Genomic DNA, 13,269 nt, shown 5'->3' with positions numbered 1-13,269 from the left:
GGGTCTCAAAAATCCTGAGAGTAAAGAGGCAAGTAGAGAAATCTGTGAAGAATACTAAGAATACTAAGTTGGAGTGTGAGAAATTTTTAGTGCAAACCAGAGGATGGAGTAATGGAAGACAAGAAGGAGCAAAAAATGCTAAAAGAGGACAGATTAAGGGCTGAGAAATGATAGTTGAATTTAGCAACAAGAAGAATATTACTGGCTGTACTGAATAAAGTTTCAGATTATAAGTGGAGGATACAAGCAAGATTCCAGTGAAGTGAGAGAGGAATTATAGAGAGAGGGATTAGGACAGAAATTACAACTGAGTTTGTAAAACGAAGAGAGGAAAGTAGCTAGGATGGACTATCTATCAACGCAAGAGTGTTTTGTGATGGGAAAAAATAGTGGTAAATAAACCACTAAGTATATGGTAGTTCAGCCATATATTTGACAAGAGAAATAGGACGGATGAAACAAAAACCCTGAGGTGGTGCTAGAGGTAAGGATAGTAAGCACAGGAAGCCTAAACCAGATGGGAAAGGAGGCAAGAATGGCTGTAGACACTGTCATATATTTTGTGAGGCACAAAGCCAGAAAATTGACAAATTTCCTCTTTGATTTATATTTTCTCTAACAAGTTATGGTCTAATGCTGAGAATGACAGAGAATGTGTCCGCTTGGGAGACTTCAGGAAAATGAAAGCTTTGAATAATCACTACCACTGAGTAGAAGCAGTGACTAGGAAAACACGATTGCCAGGAGACTCCGAAGGTCTGATTGAGGCTGGAAGCTGTGAACATCTTGGGGGCAATAATTTATAGCATTGAGTAATTTCTTCATAATGTATGCACAATTTCATGTAGAGATGGGAACATAGTGAGATTGACCAGGGACTAGAGAGTCGGTGTATTACTAGAAGGACAAACCGAGAGAAAATTGGAAGCATTTGTGAGTTGAAGTGGCTGGTTGTTTTGCTGTTGGTATAAGGATTCCTTGGATGTCTATTTTTCCCGTGAGAGGGACAGTATGGGTATATTGATTATCACTGCGCCTCCAATGCAGGGACAAGCACATTTTGTGTGTACATAATTATTAAATGCATGAATGATCCTATCTGCAAGCCTGGTTTCTCCTGTTACTGTTTTATTATAGCATCACATCACAGAGAGAAGCCTGGGCTTCTACCATCCTCATATATCACAGAATATAATATTCCACAGAGGTCTTATTTAAGATGATGGGAGAAATTTGTATGATATAATCTAGGCTAAGCAATAGCTACACTTCTGCCCCATTCTTTATTTATTTTTTCCCTATACTTTATTTTTAAACTGTCTACATCCCTGTCAGTGTGTTTGCACCTTCTCCCGTGAGGTGCTGTGCTTACAATCGATGGTTTGCTCAAATGTTTCAATTACTAGTTACAGAGGTATTCTCAACCGCGCAGCCTTATTTAACTTTTAGTGGCAGCCCCTGCAAGCCATGTCCCTGGGATTTGCTTCAGTGAGAGAATATGTAATGTGTGGGAACATTTGACAGAACTGCAGGAGATGCAGGTGGGTAATGAGCAAGGGCATGAGAAGGAGCTGCATGAGCTCCTGTTCTCAGCAATCCCAGGGAAGAAGGGGCCCTCAGCTGCCAAGCATTCATACCCAAATCTTTGCTTTTATTTCTCTTGGAAAGAGCTGGATAGAACAGTTGGGGTGTGGTGAAAGGAAAATTAAGGCACTGGGTTAAGAAGTCTTTTGCACTTTCAATAATTTCTTTCTGTTTATGGTACTGCATCAGTGACCAAAAACTTATTAGGCTACCATTGCCCATATGTTTGTAAATTAGGTCTATTTATCAACTTGAGAGCCCAGCCAGGAGCTGGAAAACATTAATAAAATTTAGGGTTCATATTTATACAAAGGCAAGATGATGGAAATTGACCTATTTTTAGGGGGGGCAAGATACTCTCCTTCCTTGATGGCTGATCATTGCTTACCAGATATTGTAGAAATGTCTCAGAAGAGAAATCAGAGCTTTTCATGCCCAACCACCCAACACCTCCATCTTATCTCCTGCTATTGGCCAGCATAAAAGTGTCATTCCAGAAAAGCTGACCTACTTTCTGTCCCTAAACTGTAGGAAAATAAATGTCTACAACTGCTACTTTTCTAAGTTGGAAGCAAATGGTCTGACCTTGAATCATGTTAGAAAAGACAGGATATCTGCAGGGTGTCAGGATACTTTCCAGTGGCTTTACATTTGTTGAAAAATTCTCAGGAAAGAAAAAAAATCAAAGCATAACCTAAAGCAGTTATTTCACTTAATATAATATCATTTCAGGCCTAAAGATAAATGTCCAAATGATAAATTTGTTTTTTTACGTGACTCTGTTATCCTTGCTATGCCTTTCGCTTGGGTTTTCCAGCATGTTGTGATATTTCAGCCACTAAATCATGTTTTGTTTCTAATAGGAGCTACTATTTGCTCATAAAACTCATTTTTTCCATAGAATAAAAGCAACCTCCTTAGGCTATTTTAGAACATTACAGCTGTGGTTGGATAACATCTATTCTTGACTTTACTTAGATAAAAATAGATTATTTGAAACCTATGGATTGACAACCCTGGGAAGTTTCTCTTTCTGTTCTATAGCTAAACACTCTGTATGTCATGGAGGAACATGGAAGCCTACAGGTTTTCACTTTGAGGTAAACCTCCATCTAGAGTATGAACCATGAATATTGAAATATAAAAGATAAAAACAGGCTATTTATTATGTTACTAATCATTTTATTTAAAAATATTCAATTCAAGAACATTTAAATGCCCAATATGTGCCAGGCACTCTAAAAATGCCAGAGACAGAACGAGGGCAAAATGAAGACCTTCTACTCATAAAGCACCTATTCTAGTGAATATGTGCCCCAGACTTTGTAAAATGTCCTAAAGTGAGACCATCATGTGACAATGGAGGGACAGTCCATGCCTCTGTCAACAGGGTAGTGTTATGTCAATACACCCTTGAAAGAGGTCAATCCTCAAACATATCCTTAGAAGAGGTCAGTCCTAAGATGTCCTGAGAAGAGATCAATCCTGGAGTCAGATATGAGAATTCAGAAACTGTAGCCACCAGTAGGATGAAGGAAAACTGTACCCTTTTCTTATTCACTAGGAATCAGTTAATCCCAGACTCTGGGCCTCAATATGCCTGGAGGATTTTCAGTGTTGGGGATGTTGGCCACTGTCCCTAGAAGTTGAAGAGGGCAACACGGAAACAGCTTCTAAAGAGATACAGACAGATCTGGACTGTGAAGGGGGTAACGGTTACTGTTTGTGATGTATTTTCCTTCTACTTCCTGTGAGGTTCAAAAACATCTTGTGAAAAGTTAGTCTGGTAGGTGAAAGTGAAGTCTGTGAAGAAGTACAGGCTTCCCACCACCCAGGTAGGAGTGGTGCCCATGGTTGGGGTCAAAGTGATAGCAACAGAGGGTCATTGGTATACAGCAATTTCTAAAGGGCAATGGAGGCTCTGGCAAGAATGTGAGCATCATAAATAGGTGGGAGGAAGGGATATGAGATGCTGATTCATGAGTGGTCCAGGAAAATGATCACATACGGGGAGGGGAAGACACTGAGTGGGACTGGCAAATATGCTAGAATTTTAGTTGTGGCTACCTGAGTGCTTTTTGTGAATGCTTTTTACTCTCCTCCTCATATTTCCCAGATTACCTACAGTGGGTTTATAATGGTTTATATAATTCAAAATGTTTTAAGAAAACTGTGTGCATTATAAGGTACTATATGTGACATCTGACATCTATCCCCACAAAAAGTCTGTTGAACAACATACAAGCAGTTCTTAGGGGGTCCCTGAGGCAATAATCAAGAGACACCTGGCAGATCACTTAGTGAAGGCTAAGGCTTCAGTGGTGAAGCTCTCAGGAGGATAATAAACAAGTGTGTGTCCATCACTGCTTAGAAAGAGGCTCACAACTATCCAGATCACAGATGTTTTCATGGATGAACCCCAGCAGAGGAAAAATCAAATGTCAGGTTTTCTGAAATAGCCATGCAACTATTGATAGCCTGAAAATCTGTCACCCCCCTCTTTTCGTGGCTATTCCATAAGATCAAAGTGCTAGTAACATCTGGCAGATCCCTTTTAAAATTAAAAGAGCAGTTATTTATAGAAAGTGACAAAATCACAGCCCAAGTGTGTGCCTTACATGAAATAGAGTTAATCAGAATTCTACATGATGTACATGGTGCACACCAGTGGGTCTCAAATGTCTACACATTGGAAAGGAGCAATTCTGGGTAGTTACAGAGATGACTTGATTATAGCAAAACGGCAAATTTTATTTTATTTTTTAAAAGATTTTATTTATTTATTTATTTATTTATTTATTTATTTATTTATTTATTTATGAGAGACAGAGAGAGAGAGAGAGGCAGAGACCTAGGCAGAGGGAGAAGCAGGCTCCATGCAAGGAGCCTCATGTGGGATTCGATCATGGATCCCAGGATCATGCCCTGAGCCAAAGGCAGATGCTCAACCGCTGAGCCACCCAGGCATCCCAATAACTGCAAATTTTAAAAGGCATTTTAGTTTTATTAGACATAAAGCCTTCTTTGCATATAGGGGAATTCTCAAAATATAAAACTCATATTGTATGTTACATTGAGTTTTGGCCCCATTATTTTAAAAAGGCCTTTTTTTTTTTTTTTTTTTTTCTGTGAAAGCAGAAAAAAATGTATGGTTTGCAACCAAATGATAGTGAAGAGACAGGTACATTCATGCCATGGTAGGATCACATTCTGGTCAAAAGCTTCTATGAGAATCGCTATCATGCGTTCTGTGCTGTTTTTGTGACATTTCCTGCCACTCTTAGATATAACAATTGGAAAAGCTTTATGAATAGGACAAGTAGGCTTGTTCTCAGTTCAAATAGAGAGGAGAAAATCCTAACTCATTCTTCAGCTGGGAAATAAAAAATACTGTTATCTTAATAAAAGATAAAGGGGCCTGACTTTTCATACAGCGCTTACACAACAGTCTATGGCTACCTCTGGATAACGAATATAATCACCTACATTTCCCTGTCCTTTTTCTGAGTAGCCAATCCTGATGAATTGGCCTATTTTCAGTGATGCCCTATGCTCCAGGCCTTATTAACTTTATCAAATCCTTTCTACTTTTCTTTTCCTCTTTATAATTTCTTTCTTTACTTCCTTTCTTCCTTTCCTTTCCTCCAAGCCTCCTACTTTTTAAAAAATGTGTATGCTATTTCTTCCTGAAACAAAAAAATTCAAGTTGGCGTATAAAAGGAACATGTGTACACAAAGGGTTAATGAAAATAGACAGTGAAGACCTAAAAAGAAGAAACCCACAAAGACATCAACCAGTTGCCAGAAGAGTTAGACAATGCTATGGGGCAATTGAGCTTTTCCATTTCGTCTTTATTTTTGTTTTTGTCTCGTTCATAGGATAGAAATATCAATCTCTGCTGAGATATGAAATGTGCCTAAGTGAAGTTAAACAACTATTTGAAAGTAACTCTGGCATCATTATGCTTGTTCAAGTTTTACAAGCAAAAAGATGGCAATTCTAATTTGATTCCCAGCTGTTTTTAGTACTTTCCTTAATTGTTGGAAACTCTAATAAGTAGTATATAAAAAAATCTGCCAATCAGGTATAAATGGGAAAGATTATAAAACTCTGGAACTGGTATTTATAGATGCATGTGCTGGCCAGTACAAACCAAAAGAGGGTATTGGTATAAAGAAATGGCACCTACTGAATCTCTAACAAATGCATGTATGTTGGCATCATGTCTGATACATATCACATGTGAATCCCAGCTCCATATCTCAACTTGGCTCTAAGCCTTAGGGATCTCAGCAGTAAAATGAAATTGATACTCCTTCTCTGGATCTGAAAGTGTTAATGTTTTGAAATCAAATGTATCTGGATTTGAATACTGGTTCTATCTTTTAGTAGCTTCATGGTCTGAGACTTAAGTTTTCTGATATACCACCTACTTCATGAAGTTTCTTTCTCTTTTTTCCTTAAGACTGAATAACATATATCAAGTTCTCAACATGGTGTTGGCATATTGTTGGTGTTAAGTACATGTGAACTCTCTTGTCTCCTTCCTATTTACAAGAATTAAATAAGATGAAATCATCCAGCATGGTACCTGGAAGGAACCGATTAATTAATGCTAATATATTGTAATTCTTTTCCATTGTTATTTCCTCATGGAGAGGGAATATGAAGGCAGCCAGAAGCCCAAGCAGAAAATACTTCTATCAACAGGAAAATGGCCTCTTGTTGGCTTAAAACCATAGGAGACATATTGGGAGAAATTACTCCTATTCTGATAATGAAAACTTCTATTTTTGGACTTTATTAAGACTTTTCAGTATATACTTTGGGTTTTGAGTTTTAATTGTATAGAGGAACTGCATAGTCATATTAGTCAAACAATAAAAGCAATCTCTTATTCCATTATGAAGTATAGTACTTAAATATAAATGTAAAACATACACATATAGATACATAATGAAGAAATCGGTACATTCAGATAATAAGTTAAATGAGACAGTTGGTCTTAACAGGTTGGGTGTGATTGAGTTTTAATTGTTGGTACTGATTATTTTGAATGGGAGACATCATGGAGCAAGCATCTGCAGACTTTTTCACTTTCTGCCTTGATAGAGTATTCCTAAGGGCCAATGGTCATCAAGTGAGAGGTTCCTGATGATATTAAATGTACAAGATGCCATTTTTTAAAAGGTGGATACTAATGGAATACAGGCAAAAAAGAATTACTGCTCTCTTGTGAGGAGAAACTAATAACACACTGAAATGAATACATAAAGGAAACCATGGCTCCTGCTCATCTCACATGAAAATAATTAGAATAGCATATAGTATTCCTTGTGTACATAACTATGAAGATTTGGCTGCAATAGCAGAGACATGGGCTGGGAGCAGGTGCTTAAAGATATGAGTATAAATTTAACTGTTATTTATAACAGAAAATGTACATTTGAAAGATGTATGCTTGGGTAATGTTTATTATCCTGAACTAGAGCAAACTAATCAATCTTGTTAGAGGTGTATGTGATAGTTCTAATCTATGATTTCTTGCATGTTATCACCAGAATGTTAAATGATGCCTTAGAAACCCAGAATATATTCCTATAATAGTTCACTGGCATTAGAATAATAATAAAGAAATCACTTTCTTTCATATTAACATGATAGCTTGCAGAATGGACAATAAAATGTGTATTTTTAAAAGCTTTTTTTTTACATGAGGGTCTTGATTATTTGCAAGTGTTTTAAAAGCTCCTATCCTCCTGCCACCAAAGCAAGATTGTTGTTTGAAATAGTATGAAGAACATACAGAAAATATTTTTTTTAAATTTTGACTCAATAGATACACATTGGATTATGTAGAAAACACCTCTAACAAAAGGTGTGCCCAGGATGTAGTATCTAAATATAACATCAAATCTATGAAAATCAATTACTTTATTCCAAAAAACACAATGTAAAGGACCATTTGGTCAGGTGGATCCATGCACCACTCATGGTTGTCAAACACTTAAGGAAAAGCAGAATCTAAGCCTAAAATAATTGTGCCAAAAGAAGACACAAAGGCAATGGATTGGGATACCAAGGTTCTATATCTTTGATACTGTTTTTGTGAAAAATCTAATCTGATTTTTTGTGTTTTTCTCAGTTGACTTTCCAATTGTGAAATGAGTATATCTTGCACGACTACTTCATGATATTGTTGTAGTAATCAAATAAAATAATATATTTAAAATGATTTGGAATAGCATGAAATACTTTTCAGGTACAAAACATTATCAAGAATGATGGAATAATTCTATACTTTCTCAATTCTGATACATACTCATATTCCTCAGACTGATTTCTCTGACTAGTCAACCAAAACCATGAGATATGAAGGCTGTTTGTAACAGAGTTTTATTATATTCATTAACAGAATTTTGGTCACTTTCTCTAGAAGACTGTGGAGGGTTAGGAGGTAGATGACAGACTCTAATGTTGAACATAATAGTTATGTTAATTAATTCAGTGACAATTAAGATACTCAATCCAGTTGAATGATGTGTAAACAAAACATCTGATTGATTTGTCTGAATCTCAATTTTCCAGATATTTTTACAGTAGATAATATCTCTAGAGGAAGAAATTTTGCAACTATTCAGCATTAAGTTTTTATTCTGGATAAATCTGTATTTATTCTTAATCTTATTCTTCTATCTGCACTTTAAACCATTTCTTTCACACTGGGTGTAGTTTAGATAAAAGTTCATTTTAAATTTCTTTTTCTTCACTTTTCCCCACCTATTTAGGAGAACATAAACTGAATCATTGGTTACCATAAACTTAATATCACTTCAATGGATTCTCATTAGTAAAAATCAAGTGAGTATTGAGAACTGTTTGATCTTGGCACTTCAGTCAATGATTGGAGATATGTGTTCTCTGCCATTATGTTGTTTAGATTTGACTAAAGCAATAAGACTATCATGTGAAATAAAAGATAAAATTAAGCAACAAACTGAGTAGCAGCAAATGTAAATAATTCATGGTAAAGAAAAGCAATTGGGAGCTGAATAATGGAGAGAAGTGTTCACAGAATAGTTTGTGTTTGAAGGCTAGTATAAAAAATTGCATGCATTTTAAAGAATTCAATTTAACTAAATGTGTTTGCAAATGTCCAGAATTTTAAAAGAATCCAGCCTGTTTAAAAATAAAATCAAGATTCGGGCACACTTGAATGCTGACTCATTTAAGCTTCACAAAACACCATATTAAAAGCATTTTGCTGATGAAGAAAAAAGAGAGAGAGAAATTAACCAACTTGTCCAATGCCCATAGCCAGTAAGTAACCAAACCAAGATTCGAGCTCAAGTAGTTCTGCAAAGCTGATGACTCAACTTCAAATTTCAGGATGCCTATCAAGGAATACTGGAATATCAAGAAGCATAAGTGAACAGAGAGAAAGAGAAAGGTGGAACAAGCAGGGTAGCACTCAGAGAACACAGAGATACTTAATGTTCTTCAGTATCCAGGAGTCATAGTGAGGCTCATTTCAAATTCTAGCCCACATTAGACTGAGGATCTTAAAATACTCCCTACATTGGTCAGCATCACTTCAAAAGCTGGGCAAGAATGACTCTTCCAATGAGAGGCAGCAAGGATCACAAATGAGCAAGGTGATGTCAAGAAGTTATTAATGTCTGTCAGTCATTTTGTAAATGGTGCCAACCTTCACTGAAACCGTGTCTTTTCATAAATTATCTCAAAATATCATCCACAATTAATGACATATTAGACACAAAACATATTTACTAACAAATGATGAATAGGTTCTGGAGGATAAATTTTGCGCACCTAAGCTAAAAGCTAATAGTACATATCATAGAAAGGCAGATCTGAAAGGCAGAAGAAATTTAGATGTGCAAGATTTTTGCAGTAACTACCCAAATTTTCTCACATATTTCTGCACCTATGGTCTTGGTAGTCCTTCCCTACACTGGTTCTGGACTTGGCCATGGTACTTGCCTTGGCAGAGTGTTTGTGTTGTACGTGGAAATCTGAAAACCACTATAGTCAGAAACCTGTGCTAGTAGGCTGGAGTATGATAGAATGAGATGCACCTAACTGACAAATTATCAAATACCAATATATCCCCAAATCCTAGATCATCCACTCATCCACCTGGCTATAATCCAGAAGAAAACCCAACAGAAAAAAAATCAAGCAAACTCCCAGAAGAGATGACCAGTCAATCCACAGAATTATAAGCTAAATAAATAGTTGTTTATTTTAAGCCAAGAAGTTTACACAGCAAAAGCTATTTGATATGCTAGAACACCATTTCAAGCAATGGGAAAAACAAACAAAAGGTATACATCCTTGTTTTCCAAATAGAGACTTGGTAATAGACAAGAAGAATCATACTACAAGGACTGTGTGGTATTCAGGCAGAAAGAGTTTGGGCATCCTCCAAAAATCCTATGACTCTAATGGTAGGAGAGCAGCAGAATATTCTTGTGCAACTGAGAGTAAAATAGAAAAATGCCATAGGGCCTTGGGAAGCACAGCACACTTTCCCACTTCACTTTTATCAGGTAGGCTTTAACTCTGAGGCTAGTGCAATTTATTCTGATTTGTATTTTCACATATATTCTGTGTTCTCAGTAGTAGAGTTGTAAGGTATTAACAAAATTATTAACTCTCTGCATTACAACATAAGCAAAGTTTGTAAATTAAATCATCATCATCAACAAGAAATCACATAAACAGACACCTGTATCCACATTAAAAATTTGGGAAGGGTGCCAAAACACATGCCCCCAAAGTCTAACAATATACTATATATTAGACCAGATTGCAAAACCCTCCTAAGAAAGCACCACAGTACTAAGTGGAGAAGACTGGAAGACTAATGAATCCTCCAAGTCTGCAGTGGGAAGGTCAGAACAGAAGAGAAGGAAACACACCATTTTGGATGCTGTTCATGGAGTCACTAAACAGTAGCTTCTCTCTACCATGTGAAGAGCACATAACATGGAAGTCTGGCATGACCCCAGTGTTCAGGTGACTGGCAACTGACAAAGCAGAATACAGAGTGAAAGTGTGGCCAATGAAAAGGGTTCATCACATCCAGAGACAGTATGGCACCGTGAAGACGTCCTGAGGCTGGGATCACTCCCAGTTCCACTCCTTCTCCACTATACTCAGTCTAACTAAAAACTAAAACTAACCTATTTATTAATGCAAATTAATATTACCATCACTGCAGCTTCTGCTGTAAAGAAGGGAAACTATGGCATTGAGTTGTCCAAGACAATCCATCCACTCTGTCAAAAGTCAAACATCTGTTGAGGAATCCTTTATGTTTGAGGAAAATAAATGGGAAAACAATTCATAAAACAAACTCACAGACATTTCTAAGACATAAAATGGCATGAAGTAAGCTTAACAACAGTCTCTTCTATGTTCAATTAAAACAGTAAAAGTGAATGACACTCATGTCATGAAAGAAGAGATGAAAGATGACTCACAAGACAAGAGGCTGTGACTATAAGGGGGCATGCCAAAGGCAGGTGGAAATACAGAACTAGACATAATGATGAAAACTTGAAATGTAATAGATTTATTCTCCATTAATAGCAATAAAGATCTGAATTGCCAGTGGAGGAAATTAGAATGAACTCTATAATGTGCAAACTTAACAAGTTTACCTAGAGGGAGAAGGAAAGGAAAGAGCTAAGAAAAGAGAGAAAGAGAAGAAAATGATAAATGGGTGAAAGGTAGAATAAAACATATTAGTAAATGTTATTTCAAAAGAATAAACCAGAATAAATAAACAGGAAAGTGATTAAATATAATAAAATGATTAAATAAAATAAAAAATGAATATAATACCAACCATAAATGTTAATATTTTCTGAGCAATTATTGTGCAATAAGTATAGTAATAAATTCCTGGTTACTTTCTTTTTTAGTAGTAACTGCTTTATATACATTAATTCTTTAATTTTCAGGAAGGCACTAAGTAGTAGACATCATTATTGTATGCATATTAGGCATGAAGAAATGAAATCTAAATAATATATCAGGAAAATTGTTTTTCAACTTAAGTAAACATGAATCAACAGACTTAACTGATTTAGCAGATCATACAAATACACCAACAAATAAACAAACCCCTAGCAGTTGTGTACTTATGTTTTGAATTTCAAAGATAGGGAAGACATCACAGAGATCTAGGCAGGGGAAAACACACACATACATATGCATATATATATGAAAAATTGTATATATATTTCACATATATATGAAAAATTAGTTTTCAGATTTTACCATAGTGAATGAATGAGAACAATGAAATAATATCCACAGAGTTTTAAAGAAAAAAGCTTATCTCACCTACATTGTATTTAGCTAAGTTGTCAACATACACACAGGCAACAAAAGTTAATGTCAGATACACAGGGATTCAGGAATTGAACAAGTACATATAATCCTGAGAAACTGCTGGAAGAAGCTTTACAATAAATTAGTTTAAATACTAACAAAAATAACATTTAGTAAAGTAGTGATATAGAAAATTAGCGTACATAAATTAAAATTTTTCATATGTACAAATAACTGGTTAGTAGATACAAGTGAAGAGAAAAACTTGCATATAATAGTAACATAAAATAACTAGGAACATGCTTAATATGAAACATGCAAAATCCCTATGAGGAAACTTAGAAACTCTCCTGAAAGAACTCACAAAGCAAACTTGAACAATCGAAGTCTGTAACTGGTCTGGGGAAGACAGAAGGAGCAGGTTTGAGGGGATAAATCAGGGTTCTACTTTGGTCATGTTGAGACTAGCCCCCAAGAGAGGCCACATACGCATCAAATAGACCAGTATGGAACAGCATGGAGAGGTCAGCATGAAAGCTATGAACTTGTGAGTCCCCCACATATGCCACTGAGCAAAAGTGTGTATATGGAGAAAAGAAAGGCACCTAGGACAGAAACTTGGACATTCCAACATTCCATAGATTATCTAGGAGTGCAGACTGTCACAGAAGGCTATGTGGGCAGTGACAAGGAACAAAAGCCATGAGTGTGACACCCTAGAAGCCAAAGACAATCACATCAATCAGGGAGGGAATTTCTTCTTATATTCCCAGTGCCTAGCCTATAGTAAGAATTCAGAAAATATGTGTTAAATGGATAAAAGTATGAATAGATCAATGAAGAAATAAATTTCTTCTAGAAAATCTATTAATCATGAAAATAGACCCAAGATGTAAATGAAAACAAAACTTTTAGATGAATCCTGCATGTGTATTACATGGATATGTGGATATATGTGTGTATAAATGTCAAAATAATCCTAAATTCTAATTAAAGGTCTAAATATAGCTTTATTTAAAAAGAATAATACAATAAAGCCACTTGTCTAATAGTATCAAAATCTCTAGTAAAATATACAACCAAACGTGCACTGAATTACAATAGAAATGGAAAGGTATTAAATATTCAATAACAAAATATTGAACACTAAATGTACAAATAATGTGGATTTACTGGTCTTATGAAGACCCTGAACACCATGCAACCTTCTCCCCCTGTCCCCAGATGGGCCACAGAACCTGTTCCTACACTCAGACATTGATGTCTTCCAACTTGTCACAAAATCCTCTTTCAACAAATGACTGACATCTGGAAGTTCC

At 35.9% G+C, this 13,269-nt stretch overlaps 1 protein-coding gene and 1 long non-coding RNA gene across 8 annotated transcripts in view; one reads left to right on the top strand and one right to left on the bottom strand.

The window, feature by feature from the left end:
- Positions 1 to 13,269, bottom strand: part of RGS7 (regulator of G protein signaling 7) — a 581,352-nt gene that overhangs the window by 137,725 nt on the left and 430,358 nt on the right. The gene's annotated exons all lie outside the window — the stretch shown is intronic.
- LOC144316048 (uncharacterized) overlaps positions 9,111 to 13,269 on the top strand; it is a 56,983-nt gene continuing 52,824 nt past the window's right edge. For both annotated transcript variants that reach the window (XR_013381842.1, XR_013381845.1), the window contains exon 1: positions 9,111 to 9,240. This is a non-coding gene — a long non-coding RNA (uncharacterized LOC144316048). The remainder of the gene's footprint in view (positions 9,241 to 13,269) is intronic.

Source organism: Canis aureus, chromosome 6, assembly GCF_053574225.1.
Source record: "Canis aureus isolate CA01 chromosome 6, VMU_Caureus_v.1.0, whole genome shotgun sequence".
Classification (NCBI taxonomy): Eukaryota; Metazoa; Chordata; class Mammalia; order Carnivora; family Canidae; genus Canis; species Canis aureus.
The sequence above is the reverse complement of the archived record's forward strand: the minus strand, read 5'-3'. Positions and strand labels throughout refer to the sequence as shown.